The sequence below is a fragment of the Malania oleifera genome, chromosome 4 (assembly GCF_029873635.1).
Source record: "Malania oleifera isolate guangnan ecotype guangnan chromosome 4, ASM2987363v1, whole genome shotgun sequence".
NCBI lineage: Eukaryota > Viridiplantae > Streptophyta > Magnoliopsida > Santalales > Ximeniaceae > Malania > Malania oleifera.
In genome coordinates, this window is record NC_080420.1 from 39,665,380 (window position 1) to 39,681,503 (window position 16,124).

Here is a 16,124-nt window from a genome sequence, read left to right on the forward strand (position 1 = left end):
CCTACTAATTGTCTTAATTAAATATTACTAAATTGCTTTTACTAACTGTTATTTCGTTCCTAAATTGAATTAAGGAAGTGTTTGGTTTGTACTTTCAACATTCCTATGAAGTTAATTTGATAGATAAATAGATGTATTTTTGTGATAAAAATAAGGGTTTTTTTTTTTTTTTTTTTATCTGCCGAAATTCTGCATTTAACCAAATAGGCAAACAATGACATGGGAAATTTTTTTTTTACAATCCAAACAAAAATATTTCAAACATTCTCAAGAATGATATTCTAAAAAATGTTATTTTATGCAAATGTTATTTATTTAGTGACCCAAACACTTTCTAAGCAAAAAAAAAAAGGGAAATGTCATTCACTTTTATTGCATTCAATTAATTAATGTCATACTTAAAGTAAATTTAACACCAATTTAGTCAAATAGATATTAAATATATCATCGACTAAAATTTAATGAGTCTGTGATTTCAATATAACCATTAATTAAATACTTGAAATTAACACCAATACAAACGATGGGAGTTGGCAATCAAGCAAAGCTTTAGAAGCATAAGAGGCAATCATAAATAAAAGTTCGATTAGAGGAATATTAGAATAGCATGACTTGAAATCCTTACACTTGAAAATAAAATTTCATATTAGGGGAACTTGGGTAACTAAAAAAATATTTGGAAATACTGTATAGGCATAATGACAATATACTCTCAATCAAAAATTTTGTACCATTAAAAGCAATCCTAAACCTTATTAAATAGTTTGGTTTCATGATATATAATTGAAAATTTTAATATTTGAAAACATTAAGCTACCTTGTAAGAATTTTGAGCATTGAAAAAGAAAGAAAAATATTTTATGGGCATAATTAGTTATGGCCATTATAATCCATGCTTATTAACCTTTTTGCACCCACCAGATAAATAAATGGGTTATGACACATCTATATAATTATATCTGTCTAAATGGGTAAATTGGTGATCCGGTTACATAATATGCACTTACTTAAATGGGTAAATGGGTGATTTGATTATTTAAATCAATAAATATGTATATACATCTTTGCAAATTTGCTTTGATTTAAGTATATTCATAACTGTGTATACATAATAATGATATTGATAGCGTCTCTCATTTGAAATTAAATTACATAATTAGTACTATAGGTCAGATATTTATATATATATATATATATATATATATTAAAAAAAAAACCCTACTCAATGGAGGTTGTTTTTTTTTTTTTTTTTTTGCTTCTTTTATTTTCATTTTTATTTTTTTGGATAATGCTTACTCTACAACGTCATTCAATTCATACGGAAATGGGAAATGCTGATCTGTAGACTCTTGAATGGCAGCCGCGTTGCGGAGGCGCCACTAGGGCTAATGGTTTCTCTCTAAGCATTTGGATTATTATCATTTAATGCTCTCTCTTAGAGGCTGCGGCCACTAAGAATTTAATTCCATTTGTTTAAATTATTTTTTGCTATTAATACACCCAAAATTACTCAAAAGAATATGAGTATATATATATATATATATAAAACTATACACGTCATCATCTGCGATGTTTATCTCTATTTATTTATTTGTTATATTTTTAGTTTGGAAAGTATTATGGTATTTTTATTCATTTTTTAATTTTATTATGATTTTTCTACGGTTGCAATTTTTTTATTAATTTTATTATCAATTAATGTAATATTTGTTGAAAATTAGACTTGATAGTAACAGTCATCTCTATCAACTCCAGTCCATCTCGATTAAAATTAAGTCACCTACCTCCACCAATTCTAGTTAATTCTGTTGAAATTGATCTTCACCTACCATCCCATCCATGATTATGTATATGGAGTTACATGTGTGTGTGTGAATCCCGCCCTTCACCCATCAGTGTTATTAGAGCGCCAAGGTTTGCCAAAATTAACCAAACAGAGACGAACAAAGAGGAATTCAAGTTTTTTCCCTAGATTTAAAGTTACTCGAAATCAATTTTTGAGCATACCATTGCGTAGAATGCTTCAAGATGAGTCCATAGGTGAAAACCGCATCTCAAACAGAGTTCGAAGGCCTTCCCACGCGCTCACACGTGCCACCTGCTAATACTGCGTCGTTAAGACGCATTGCCTGCGCCAGCACGAGTGTTGACCAACGACGTCATGCGCCTAACGCACTGACACGTGCCTTCTTCATCTGACTAGCGCGACCCAACTCAGAAACCCATAACCAAATTTGCGACTCGCTAACCGGAACGCATATCGAAGACCCGCGAGCACGATCTAACTCAGAGACCGACCCGCATCCAGATCTGCAGATCTTCATAGACACGCAACTTGTCCAGAAGTCGCCACGTGTTCTAATGGCACTAATTTATGCCGTCAAACTCCTTTTAAAAAAACTTAGTCGAGAACCTTTTTAGTTGGTTTAGTGTTATTTTGACCGATTCTTTACTTCTCAAAACCAATTCCTAAAGGTTTTTGACATTCTAAACACACTGGTGGCATTAGATTTTTCAAAATCTATCCCAATATTCTATTTTGATATATATCAAACCTGATGGCAAACAGTACTGCATAAGCGGTCATTCCAAAGCTGACAAAGGACAACTACGACAACTGGTGCATTGCCCTACTAAATGAGAGCCCTACTAGGAGCTCAAGATGTCATGGACATCATTGAAGATGGGTACAAAGGAACCCCATCAAAATAAGCCGAAACATCTACATTTGATGCTTAACAAATGACCCTTCACGCTGATAAAAAAAGGGATTGCAAAGCCAAGTCCATAATCTACCAGGGCCTTAATGAGGCCACCTTCAAAATTATCACTTCCTCCAAGATGTCCCAAGAGGTCTGGAATACTCTCCACTGGACATACAAAGGATCCAACAAAGTGAAGAGGATTGGCCTCCAAAAATGAGGTGAATTCAAGTCCTTGTAAATGAAGTCGTCTGAGTTCATTGCCGATTACTATACTCGGGTAATGGTTGTCTCGAACAAGATGAGGAGAAATGGAGAGAATCTCATGGACATGAGGATACGTGAGAAAATTTTACGATCTTTGGATCCAAAATTTGACAACATAGTCGTCACATTAGAAGAAACGAAAGATCTAGAGACCATGTTTGTAGAAGAGCGCGTAGGATCTTTGCAAGCTCACAAACAGAAGGTGAATCGCAGAAGTAACTATAAGTAACTGAAACAAGTCCTATAGCTAAAACTATCTTTGACTGATGGGTGACACGAGCCAGGGGGGACGTCGCACCGAGGACGAGCGCTAGGTCGAGGATTCATGGAAGAGGATCTGGATATACTAAATCTGGGGGAGGAGGCTGAGGCAGACAAGGAGGACGTGGACAACACAAAACGTCCCATAAGGAAGAGGACATGGAAGAAGAGGTGGAGGTTACAACAACCGTCAAAACATTGATAAAAGAAACATAAAGTTCTATAACTACCATAAGTTTGGCCACTATAGCAATGAGTATTGGGGGCAACAACAAGAAAAGGTTAACGAGGAGGCTAACCTTGACGAAACCAAAGATGTAGTTGGAGATCACACTTTCATCTCTAATGTCTATTATGTGCCAGACATTAAGGCCAACATCTTGAGTCTCAGAGATAAGCAAATGGTGATATCAGAAGCTCGAGGTAAGCTTGTCACTCGAGTCACTATGGAAAATAATAGAATGCTCTCTCTCGCCATCCATTACGACACGCCAAGATGTCTAAGCGCCATCATCAACAACAAAGATTGGCTGTGGCATCTTAGGTTTGGATTCCTCAATTTTGAAAGCTTGAAGCAATTAAAAAGAAGATGGTGATATCTGACGCTCAAGGTAAACTCGTCACTCGAGTCACTATGGCAAAGGATCGGATGTTTTCTCTCGCCATCCATCATGAGACACCAAGATGTCTAAGCGCCATCATTAACAACAAGGATTGGTTGTGGCATCTGAGGTTTGGACTCCTCAACTTTGAAAGCTTGAAGGAGTTGAAAAGAAGATGGTGATATTAGACGCTTGAGGTAAGCTTGTCACTCGAGTCACTAGGACAAAGAATTGGATGTTCTTTCTCGCCATCAATCATGACACGCCAAGATGTCTAAGCACCATCATCAACAACAAAGATTGGCTATGGCATATCTGAGGTTTGGACACCTCAACTTTGAAAGCTTGAAGCAGTTGGGAAGCAAGAAAATGGTGAATGATTTACCCAACATCCAGTATCCAAATGAGACATGTGAAAGTTGTGTTCTGAGCAAGCAACAAAGAAATAGCTTTAAAAAGTAAGCCAACTAGAGATCTACCATGCTGCTCCAGCTAGTACAAACAAACGTGTGTGGTCCATTGAAACCATTTTCAAATGGATAGAACCGATGCTTCCTCACCTTCACTAATGATTATAAAAAGAAGACTTGGGTCTACTTCATGATGAAAAGGAAGTCAGAAGTGTTTGACAAATTCAAATAGTTCAAAACTCTTGTGGAGAAGTAGAGTGGTTATCACATCAAGTCACTCTGATTAGACCAAGGAGGAGTGTACAGGGAAGAAGCTTTCCAGGAATTCCTTAGACAACAAGGGATTCAAATAGAGTTCACACCGACCTATACTCCCCAGTTGAATAGTGTGGTTGAGAGAAAGTACTGCACGATCCTTAGCATGGTTAGGAGCATGTTAAAGGATAAGAACGTGCCCAAACATTTTTGGGCAAAAGTAGTGTTATATGCAGTCTATTTGCTCAATAGGTATCCTACGAAGAATCTTGATGAAAAGACACCACATGAAACTTGGAATACTCACACACCTAGTGTAAGTCATCTTAGATTGTTTAGCTCCATAGCCTACGCTAAGATCCCAAAGGCCAAAATAACAATGGTGGAAGACAAAGGAAAGAAGTGTATCCTTGTTAGATACAATGACAACACCATAGGATATCAACTCTACAATCCCATCAACAAGAAAGTCATTTTTAGACAGGATGTCATTTTTGAAGAAAACGAATCTTGAAAGTGGGACCAAGCTGAATCTTCCAAAGATGTAGAATTGACACTTGATGGAGAAGAACCCATACAGACAAAAGAAGTGGCTATCGAGTCACAAGTTCTCAAACTGTAGGCACCTCCACACGGTTTCCATTCACCACAAAGGAATGGAGCTCCATCACTAATTGAGTGTGAAATCTCACATGAGGCCTAGAGGAGCCTGTATCCTAACTGATCTATATGAAAATACAAAACCTATGTAAGAGTAATGTTTGTTGTTGTTGACTAATGACTCATTTAGCTTTGAGGAGGCTAACAAAGAAGACAGATGGAGAAAAGTGATGGATGAGGAGATTCAACCCATGAAGAAGATCAAGACTTGGGAGCTGACAAATCTCCTGAAAGGCCGCAAGACTATTAGTGTGAACTGTGGTTTTTTAGCCTAGGGTTATAGTTATTATTTGTGAAAATGGAATGATTAAAGTAATGTCTTTTCTAGAATTGTGAAGATAATTTGATGTGTATCTTCAATAAAATGGATGATGAATATGGGTTGGCTTACTATTTTAATGAGATATAATTATGCTTATTATTTTAAATGTGTGGCATAAGTAAAATGAAAATATTGAGTTGAGTTGTGATGTATATATGTATATATATATATATATATATATATATATATATATATATATATATTTATGACATGTTGGAAATACTGAAATGTACTGAGATTATTTGCATGTGTATTGTTAATCAGAGCTGAATGTGAATGTTAAATTGTAATGTATGATTTAAGAACTCTGGTGGACCATAGTGAGGCATAGTACTGTTGCGCATGATTTTTGGCAGAGATTAGTGCACCCACACGTCTCGTGGAGAGTGTGGAGACGGAATGGTCGATTGTGCTGTGTAGGGCAGAGATTCCCCCTGGAGTCCAGACTAGTGTGGGAAAGCCAATCTAACTTATAGACTGAAGATGTTGTTTTCTGATTTAGCTCTGGTGGGCCAACTAGGGTTAAGTCTCTCATTTGGGCCACACAAGCCATCATGGGGGAAGCATGACAGTGCGTTATCCATCTAGTAGTAAGTTCTAAATACATAATTGTTTAATTTAACCAGTGAATAATATGAGAACAGAGCATGTGAATGCAAATGTGAATATATAGTAGCATGAAATGAGAGTAATGCGAAATGTGAGTGTGAAATATGAAAGTGAATTATGTGATGTGAAATACTAAGAACATAAAAAGATGAGTAATATAGAGATAACAGATACAGAGTAAAGTAAAGATGTATTATATATTGTAGTATTATATTTATTTAGGGCGAAGTCTACACTCCGCTAGAGGGCTTGCTGAGAAAGGCGAGTACCTTGATTAGTATCAAATGTAGCCATACTAGGTTGCATAACGTATTAGGGAAGAGGGAAGCTACTTGTATGGGTAGGTAAACTTCTCTATTCTTGGGAACTTCTATCAGTAAACATTTGCATGAATGTGTGTGAATACGAGACAAACTATCCACCTAAGGGTTTACTGAGTAAGGTAAGTGCCTTGATATGCTTCAGTTGTAGCCGTAGGTTGCATAAGGTATTAGAACAAAGGGGTGTTACTTGTATGGGTGGGTAATCACCCCAATCCTTGGGAACTCTCGTTAGTAAAATATTCAACATGTGTGTGAGTAAGGACAGAGAATGGTTTCATAATTGCGATAATATTAGAAATGGTGATTATACATTTGTACACAAACCTCATGATAGCCACACACTAGTGTTAATATAATCCAACTTACTGAGATGTGCCTCACTCGATATGAATTTTATCTTTTTCAGGACCTCTGCGTGATCAACTTTAGTGAGCTCGGGGCTAGTGAAGCATTTTTTAGAAAGAAAGGGTATAAACTTTTGGATGTATATATTTTTGGGTTTGTTTAAGTTTTCTGGGATGTATAAATGCATACATGTTTGTGAATACTAGATGTTGGATAATACCTTTTTAGATTATAGATATGTAGAAACTCTGGTATATTACTAAGGAGTTGTTATTATTTTCGCTGTGTAATTGATGTGAGAATATCATATACAGGTAATGGAACACATGACACCCTAGCCCCACTTGGAAAGTTCGGGGCGTCACAAGGTAGTATTAGAGTTATTGTTAGCTTTACCGTGATCCCAAGAGGAGGGGGGGTGAATTGGTATTTTTGAATTTTAAGCTCTAGGTCAATCACCTAGCACCAGTATATTCACAACCCTAGGGTCAATCTAATGCAAGTAATGTAAATATATACCAAAAAGTAGATAAAGCAATTTAATCAAACATGCATATACAGAAAAGCAGTAAATAAGGGTGACACACAGAAATGTTATTGAGGTTCGGCCAATTGCCTACGTCCCCACCTTGGCTAACAAGCACAAGGATTACCACTATAACTTGCTCACTTAAACAGGTGGAGCGGCACCTATACAAAACCTGGTCAAATTATCATAGGGCCGACCTCAACCTTTACAATTAGGTCAATTATCACAGGACTGACCTCAACCTACACAATCCTTACCAGGATGGATTACCACCCTCTCAGGCCACGCATGGAACTCTCAAAATTACAATCAAATGGTACAATCAAAATGCTTTCATGTAAAGCGAATATGTACCCAAATAAGCTCAATCAAATACACCACAATATGATTCAATATGTAAGCTCAATGAGGTTTGATATGCCAACTCTCAAATATGTTTACTATCGATGTAATGTGTATGTGAGAGTGTCAATCAAGCAATCTTTGTATCTCAGGATGTTCTCAATCAAGAAGCTCAAACAAAAGATATCAGTCAAGCAATATATATTTCAAGCAATACGTATCTTCAATATGTATATGTATACGTATATGAAGCTCTAGTAATATAAAGATTTGATTTTCAAAACATTTTTAATCTTGGTAACAAGAAAAAATATAACTCAAAGAATGTTGCCAACAAAGATTTTTATCACCTAAACAAATACCTCTTCAAAGATTTATCAAGATAAAAACACACTAGATATTTGAAGGTATTTTGAAAATATTTTGCAATCAAAAACAACTACATACTTCTCAAGATGTTGTAACAAATATGCAATCTCAGAAGATCAAATAAGTCTTCTTAGGATGAACTTATTAGAAAAGTTCCCTAAGAATCCTTAAGTTTGGCTCTCAACAAAATTGTGTCAAATAATCAACACAAGGAAAGCAAACCTTCTTCAAACAACACACCCAATCCACTTACAGAGAATTTATGAAATTGTTGTAGGTAAGTATGAGTGGAAGAATAGTCAAGGTTGCAAGATATAGAACTTCAGAGAAATTCAGATTTTTCAAATTCGTGTATGATATAATTTCTCTAAAAACAGGTATTTATAGAGATACCATAAATGGTGCTCGCTGGGACACAATCGGCATTATTAGAAAAGAAAAATTCTATTTATGGTAATTAATGTATCTAATTATAGCAACTTTTCAAAATAGCCCGAGCACATCAGTCGACCATAAACATTTTTGGTCGACCCAAGTTCATGTGGTTCAATCGACCAGGAGAAAAATGAACTACAGACTCGGTCAACCAGAGGAGTGTGTCCGAGGCGATTTTCCAAAATTACCGAGATTTGATCGACTAGGGAAAAAATGAACTAAGGTTTCGGTCGACCAGAGGAGCGTGATTTTCAGATCTCCGAGGTTCGGTCGACCAAGACTAGAATGAACTAGACTGGTCAGTCGACCAGACCATTCAATCCTACACGTGAGGATTCGGTCAGCCAGGTTGATGCAGTAAAAAAGGTTTCGGTCGACTAGGAAGTCAAACGGTTGACTCCAAGGGGTTTCAATCGACTAGGGTGAAATAAACTTTAGAGGCTCGGCGACCGGACTGAGGTCAAACTGTTGACTCAGACTAGATTCGGTCAACCAAGGGAAAATGACTTGTATAGGTCGGTTGACCGAAAGTACAAAATTTGTACATTTCTGTCCTTTTTCAAGCATGCAATCACCCAAATCAAATAATCAATCATATATATGCATGAGTGAGTGTCCTAGGGTCATTTCAAAGCCTTTTTCAAGACACCGAAAAAATTCGGTGTCGGTCGACCAAAGGGTGTTTCCTAAGATCTTTCTATGGTCATTATGATTTTCATAAAATGTTCAGTTTGAACTTACAAATCAAATCATGCATGTGATGTGTGTGATTGTTACAAGTAAAAACCCTAATTACTATTACAAGCCCTTTGCATAAATATGAAATACAATACAAATAGTAATTGGGTCTTCAACTTCACTTTCGCTTTGTGCCTTATGATCTGCCAATTTGAGTTCCCGCACATAACCTCAAACACCCATTAGATATAATGAGTATTTGTCATAATCAAAATCAGGCGTGACCTATAAGGTCAACAGATATATTTCAAACAACACTCCGGACCCTAGTTTTGGGTTCGGGGCATTACACTATGGAGTTGGACTTGTCAGTAGATACATGGAGACTCCTGACCAGTCCCATCTGAATGCAACGAAGAGGATACTCCGCTATGTCAAGGGTACCATCATTGATGATATGTTCTATTCATCAAAAGGTGATTGCAAACTTATTTGCTATTCAAATAGCAACTAGGGAAGGGATCTTGATGAAAAAAAAAAAAAGCATGACTGAATTCATATTCTTCATGGGAGATACAGCGTTAACATAGTCATCAAAGAAGCAACCCATCATAAAGTTGTCATCATCTGAAGCTAAGTATGTTGCTGTCAACTCAGCTATTTGTCATGGTATATGAATCAAGAATGTACTGAAGTATCTATGATTTCCCCAAGATGACCCCACAGAAGTCTACATCAACAATCGATCATTGATTGCACTTGTGAAGAATTTAGTCTTCCATGAAAAAAGAAAACATATCGATACTCAATATCATTTTATTAGGGAGCATGTCAAGAAGAAAGAAGTGGAGTTGATGTCTTACAGAACATATGATCAGATTGCTGATATTTTCACGAAGCCACTTATGTATAATATTTTTGTAAAACTGAAGAAAAAGCTCGGAATGATAAAGTCAGGAAAGTCAAGTTTAAAGAGGATGTTAAAAATTAAACTTGACGGTGGCAACCATCTCCACCAACCCTAGTACACCTTGGTTGAAATTAAGTCAGCCATCTCCACCAACCTGTTGAATATTGAACTTGGTCGACAGTCACCTCTACCAACTCCAGCTAATTCTATTGAAAATGATTTTCACTTACCATCCCATCCATGGTTATATGTAGAGTTATATGTGTGTGTAATAAATGTGGTGTGGAAGAGAGAGAGAGAGAGTAACCAGTGAAAGAATAAATTGTATTTTGAGAGTCCTCAGTAATTTTCAGATTATTATTGAAATCAAAGAGTATTTGTGTGCAATTGAGTGTTTCTTCACTAAGTTCAATCACAACCAATGATTGAGTGAGTCCCCTCCACCCATCAATATTTTCATTTAATTTTTATATTTTTAGTCTTTTTTTAAAGGAACTTGCTTGTGTGTGTTGTGTGTGTGTGTGTGTGTGTGCTTGTTATTCCAAAACTTTGAAAATAATAATAAATTAATTTTTATTTTTGAGAACAAGATAGCTTTGAACTTTTCTCGTCTTCTTCCACCACAAAATTGGAAATGTATTTGTCTTGTGTCAAAAATAAAAAATTTAAAAAATACAATTAATATGTGGTTGTTATTTTTCTTGCCTATTAAATTTTTTGTTTGCTTTATTTTTATTTATTTTTTTGTTTGGGTAACATTTACTCCTTTTGTCATCCAATGAAATGAGAAGATGACATGTATACAGCTAGAGTCTAGTTTTTTTTTTATTTTTTTATTTTTATGGTTAAACTAAAAAAAGAAAATGAAACCAAAAGTTAAACTCGCTAAGACTTAACTTGGTCCTTATGACTTTCTAAACAAACCTTTTTAAAAAGATCGGATAAAAGGAGTTAATTAAAATTGTTGTAAAGATTATTTAACTCACTTGTGAAAAATCACGTATTAGATAGTAAGACGTAGCTTTAAGTGTTCGGTAAAATAGCTGTAATTTAATTTAAAATATTTAAAATGACTTTTAATTCATGCAATTAATGCATCAATAATTAGCTTTAAGTGTTTGGTAAAATAGTTGTAATTTAGTTTAAAATATTTAAAATGACTTTTAATTAATGCATCAATAATTTATTAGTGCCTGTAAAAAAACAAAGGGTTACAATAGTCACAATTTATTGTGTCCCCACCAAACATTTAAGTCTAACACAAATATGTGCAAGTGTAAAAACTTTATATATATATATATATATATTAAAAAAAACCTACTCAGTGGCGGTTGTTTTTTTTTTTCTTTTTGCTTCTTTTCTTTTTGTTTTAATTTTTTTGAATAATGCTTACCCTACAACGTCATTCAATGATACGTGAGCAAAATGTGAACATGAGATTGACACAATGGCGTTCTGACTCTTCTTGGCTTTTATGGTTATAACATAAAAGAAAATGAAGTTTAAAATAAATTCACCAAATGTTCTAAAATAATAATTACCAATTTTAGAGGGAAAATTAATTATATTTATAATTTTTTTATTTAAGTCAAATGCGCCAACTTCTGACATAGGGAAATGGGCAATGCTGATCTGTAGTGTAGACTCTTGCATGGCAGCCGCGTTGGGGAGGGGCCACTGGGGCTAATGGTTTCTCTCTAAGCATTTGGATTATTATCATTTAATGCTCTCTCTTATAAAGGCTGTGGCCACTAAGAATTTAATTCCATTTGTTTAAATTATTTTTTTGCTATTAATAGACCCAAAATTACTCAAAAAGAATATGAGGCTGGAATACACATCATCATCTGCAATGTGTATCTCTATTTATTTATTTTTCATATATTATTGTTTAATTGTTATATTTTTAGTTTTTAGTTTGGAAAGTATTGTTGAATTTTTACTCATTTTTTAATTTTATTATGATTTTTCTATGATTACAATTTTTTTCTTAATTTTATTATCAATTAATGTAATATTTGTTGAAAATTAGACTTGACAGTGGCAGTCATTTTCACCAACTCCAATCCATTTTGATTGAAATTAAGTTAGCCACCTCCACCCACTCTAGTTAATTATGTTGAAATTGATCTTCACCTACCAACTAATCCATGGTTATATATATGGAGTTATATGTGTGTGCGTAATAAAAGTGGTGTAGAGGAGAGAGAGTAATCAGTGAGAGAAGCAACTCTGTATTTTGAGAGTCCTTTGTAATTTTCAAATTATTATTGAAATCAAAAAATGTTTGTGTGCAATTGAGTGTTTCCTCACCAAAAGAGTTAGTATTTAAAATATATATATATATACACACACACATATAATAAGGGGGAGAACCGCGAGTTCGTTCAAAAAAAACCTCCCCTATTCGAATCCCACAAGTGACTAAGTGCCAGACGAGCCATCACATAAGGGGCGAATCTCATATCTACTAGAGACTTTAGTAGGGTTCACTCTAAAGCTCAATCATCATTTAGGGTTTTATTCAAGGGGATTTCCCAATTATCTCGTTACAGGGTGAAGTTGAGTTCAATCACAACCAGTGATTAAATGAGTCCCGCCCTTCACCCATCAGTGTTATCAGAGCACAAAGGTTTGTCGAAATTCACCAAACAGAGGCGAACAAAAAGGAATTCAAATTTTTTCCCTAGATTTGAAGTTGCTTGAAATCAATTTTTTGAGCATACCATTGCGTAGAACGCATCGAGACGAGTCCATAGGTGAAAACTGCATCTCAAACGAAGTTCGGAGGCCTTGCCACTCGCTCACACATGACACCTGCTGATACTGTGTCATTGAGACACATTGCACGCGCTGGCGCGAGTGTTGACCAGCGACGTCACGCGCCTAACGCACTGACATTCGCCTTCTTCATCCAACTAGTGCGAGCCAGCCCAGAAACCCGCAACCAAATTTGCGACCCGCCAACCGGAACACGTGCCGAAGACCCACGAGCACGACCTGACTCGGAGACTGACTTGCATCTAGATCTGCAGATCGTCACAGAAACGCGGCTTGTCCAGAAGTTGCCACGTGTTCTAATGGCACTAATTGATGCCGTTAATCACCTTTAAAAAAAAATCGGTCCAGAACCTTTTTAGCCGGTTCAATGTTATTTTGACCAGTTCTTTGCTTCCCAAAACTGATTCCTAAAGGTTTTTGACCTTCTAAACACACTGGTGGCATTAAATTTTCCAAAATCTATCCCAGTATTCTGTTTTGATATATATCAAACCTAATGGCAAACGGTACTGCACAAGTAGTCATTCCAAAGCTGATAAAGGACAACTACGACAACGGGTGCATTCAAATGAGAGCCCTACTAGGTGGTCAGGATGTCATGGACATCATTGAAGATGGGTACAAAGAAACCCTATCAAAATAAGCCAAAACATCTACATCTGATGCTTAACGAATGATCCTCTGCGTCGATCAAAAAAGGGAATGTGAAGCCAAGTCCATAATCTACCACGGCCTTGATGAGGTCACCTTCGAAATTATTGCTTCCGCCAAGATGTCCCAAGAAGTCTGGAATACTCTCCACTGGAGATACAAAGGATCTAACAAAGTGAAGAGGATTCGCCTCCAAACTCTACGAGGTGAATTCGAATCCTTGCAAATGAAGTCGACTGAGTTCATTGCTGATTACTATACTCGGGTAATGGTTATCTTGAACAAGTTGAGGAGATGGAGAGATTCTCATAGACATGAGGATATGTGAGAAAATTTTTCCATCTTTGGATCCAAAATTTGACAACATAGTCGTCACATTGGAAGGAACGAAAGATCTAGAGACCATGTTTGTAGAAAAGCGGGTAGGATCTTTGCAAGCTCACGAAGAGAAGGTGAACCGAAGAAGTAACTATAAGTAATTGAAACATGTCCTACAATTAAAACTATCTTTGAATGATGGGAGACACGAGCAAGGGGGGACGTTGCACCGAGGACGAGTGCTAGGTCGAGGATCTCATGGAATAGGATTTGGACATACTAAATCTAGAGGAGGAGGCCGAGGTGAACAAGGAGGACATGGACAACACAAAATGTCCCACAAGGAAGAGGACATGGAAGAAGAGGTGGGGGTTACAACAACCGTCAAAACATTGATAAAAGAAACATTTAGTGCTATAACAGCCATAAGTTTGGCCACTATAGTAATGAGTATTGGGGGCTACACAAGAAAAGGTTAGCGAGGAGGCTAACCTTGACAATACTAAAGATGTAGCTATAAAGTCATTGATTCTAATGGCGCATAGCTCAACCCAAGACCAAAGTGTTTGGTACCTCGACTCAAGAGCCAGCAACCATATGACTGGTAGAAAGAATCTATTCATTGAACTTGATGAGAAAGTTCAGGGGGAGATCTCTTTTGGCAATCTCTCTAAAGTTTAGTCCAAGGGAGAGGAGATTTTTTAATAAAGCGGAAGGCCAGAGATCACGCTTTCATCTCTAATGTCTATTATGTGCTAGACATGAAGGCCAACATCTTGAGTCTTAGAGATAAGCAGATGGTGAAATCAGATGCTCGAGGTAAGCTCGTCACTCTAGTCACTATGGCAAATAATTGAATGTTCTCTCTCGCTATCCATCACGACAAGCCAAGATGTCTAAGCGTCATCATCAACAACAAAGATTGGTTGTGGCATTTTAGGTTTGGACTCCTCAACTTTGAAAGCTTGAAGTAGCTGAAAAGCAGATGGTGATATCTGATGCTCGAGGCTAGCTCATCACTTAAGTCACTATGTCAAAGAATCGAATGTTCTCTCTCGCCATCCATCATGACACGCCAAGATGTCTAAGCGCCATCATCAACAACAGAGATTGGCTGTGGCATCTGAGGTTTGGACTCCTTGACTTTGAAAGCTTGAAGCAATTGAAAAGAAGATGGTGATATCAGACGTTCGAGGTCAGCTCAACACTCGAATCACTATGACAAAGAATCGAATGTTCTCTCTCACCATCGATCACAACACGCCAAGATGTCTAAGCACCATCATGAACAACTGAGATTGACTATCGCATATATGAGGTTTGGACACCTCAACTTTGAAAGCTTGAAGCAGTTGGGAAGTAAGAAAATAGTGAACGACTTACCCAACATCTAGCATCCAAATGAGATATGTGAAAGCTGTGTTCTAAGCAAGAAACACAGAAATAACTTTAGAAATCAAGCCAATTGGAGATCTACCATGCTGCTCCAACTAGTACACACAAACGTGTTTGGTCCATTGATACCACTTCCAAGTGGACAAAACTGATACTTCCTCACCTTCACTGACGATTATAGTAGGGGGACTTGGGTCTACTTCATGATGAAAAGAAAGTCATAAGTGTTTGACAAGTTCAAATAGTTCAAAACTCTTGTGGAGAATCAGAGTGGCTATCACATCAAGTCACTCCAATCAAACCAAGGAGGAGAATACATGAAAGAAGTTTTCATGGAATTCCTTAGACAACAAGGGATTCAAACCAAGTTCACACCGACCTACACTCCCCAGTTGAACGATGTAGCTGAGAGAAAGAACCGCACGATCCGTAGCATGACCAGGAGCATGTTAAAGGATAAGAATGTGCCCAAACATTTTTGGACAGAAGTAGTGTTATATGCAGTCTATTTGCTCAATAGGTATCCTACGAAGAATCTTGATAAAATGACACCATATGAAGCTTGAAATACTCACACGCCCAGTATAAGTCATCTTAAATTGTTTGGCTCCATAGCCTACGCTAAGATCCCAAAGGCAAGAAGAACAAAGTTAGAAAAAATTATAAGGGGAATAGATTAAACCAGTTGATTCGTAAATTTCACCGATTAAAATAGAAATTATATGGGTATATAAATATACATGTTTAGCATTTGAGTTTTAAAAGAAAACCAACCGTTTGAACAATGGTTTTTGTGCCTAGGGTTATAGTTATTATTTGTGAAAATGGAATGATTAAAGTAATGTCTTTTTTGGAAATTGTGAAGATAATTTGATGTGTATCTTTAGTAAAATGGATGATGAATATGGGTTGGCTTACTATTTTAATGAGATATAATTATGCTTATTATTTGAAATGTGT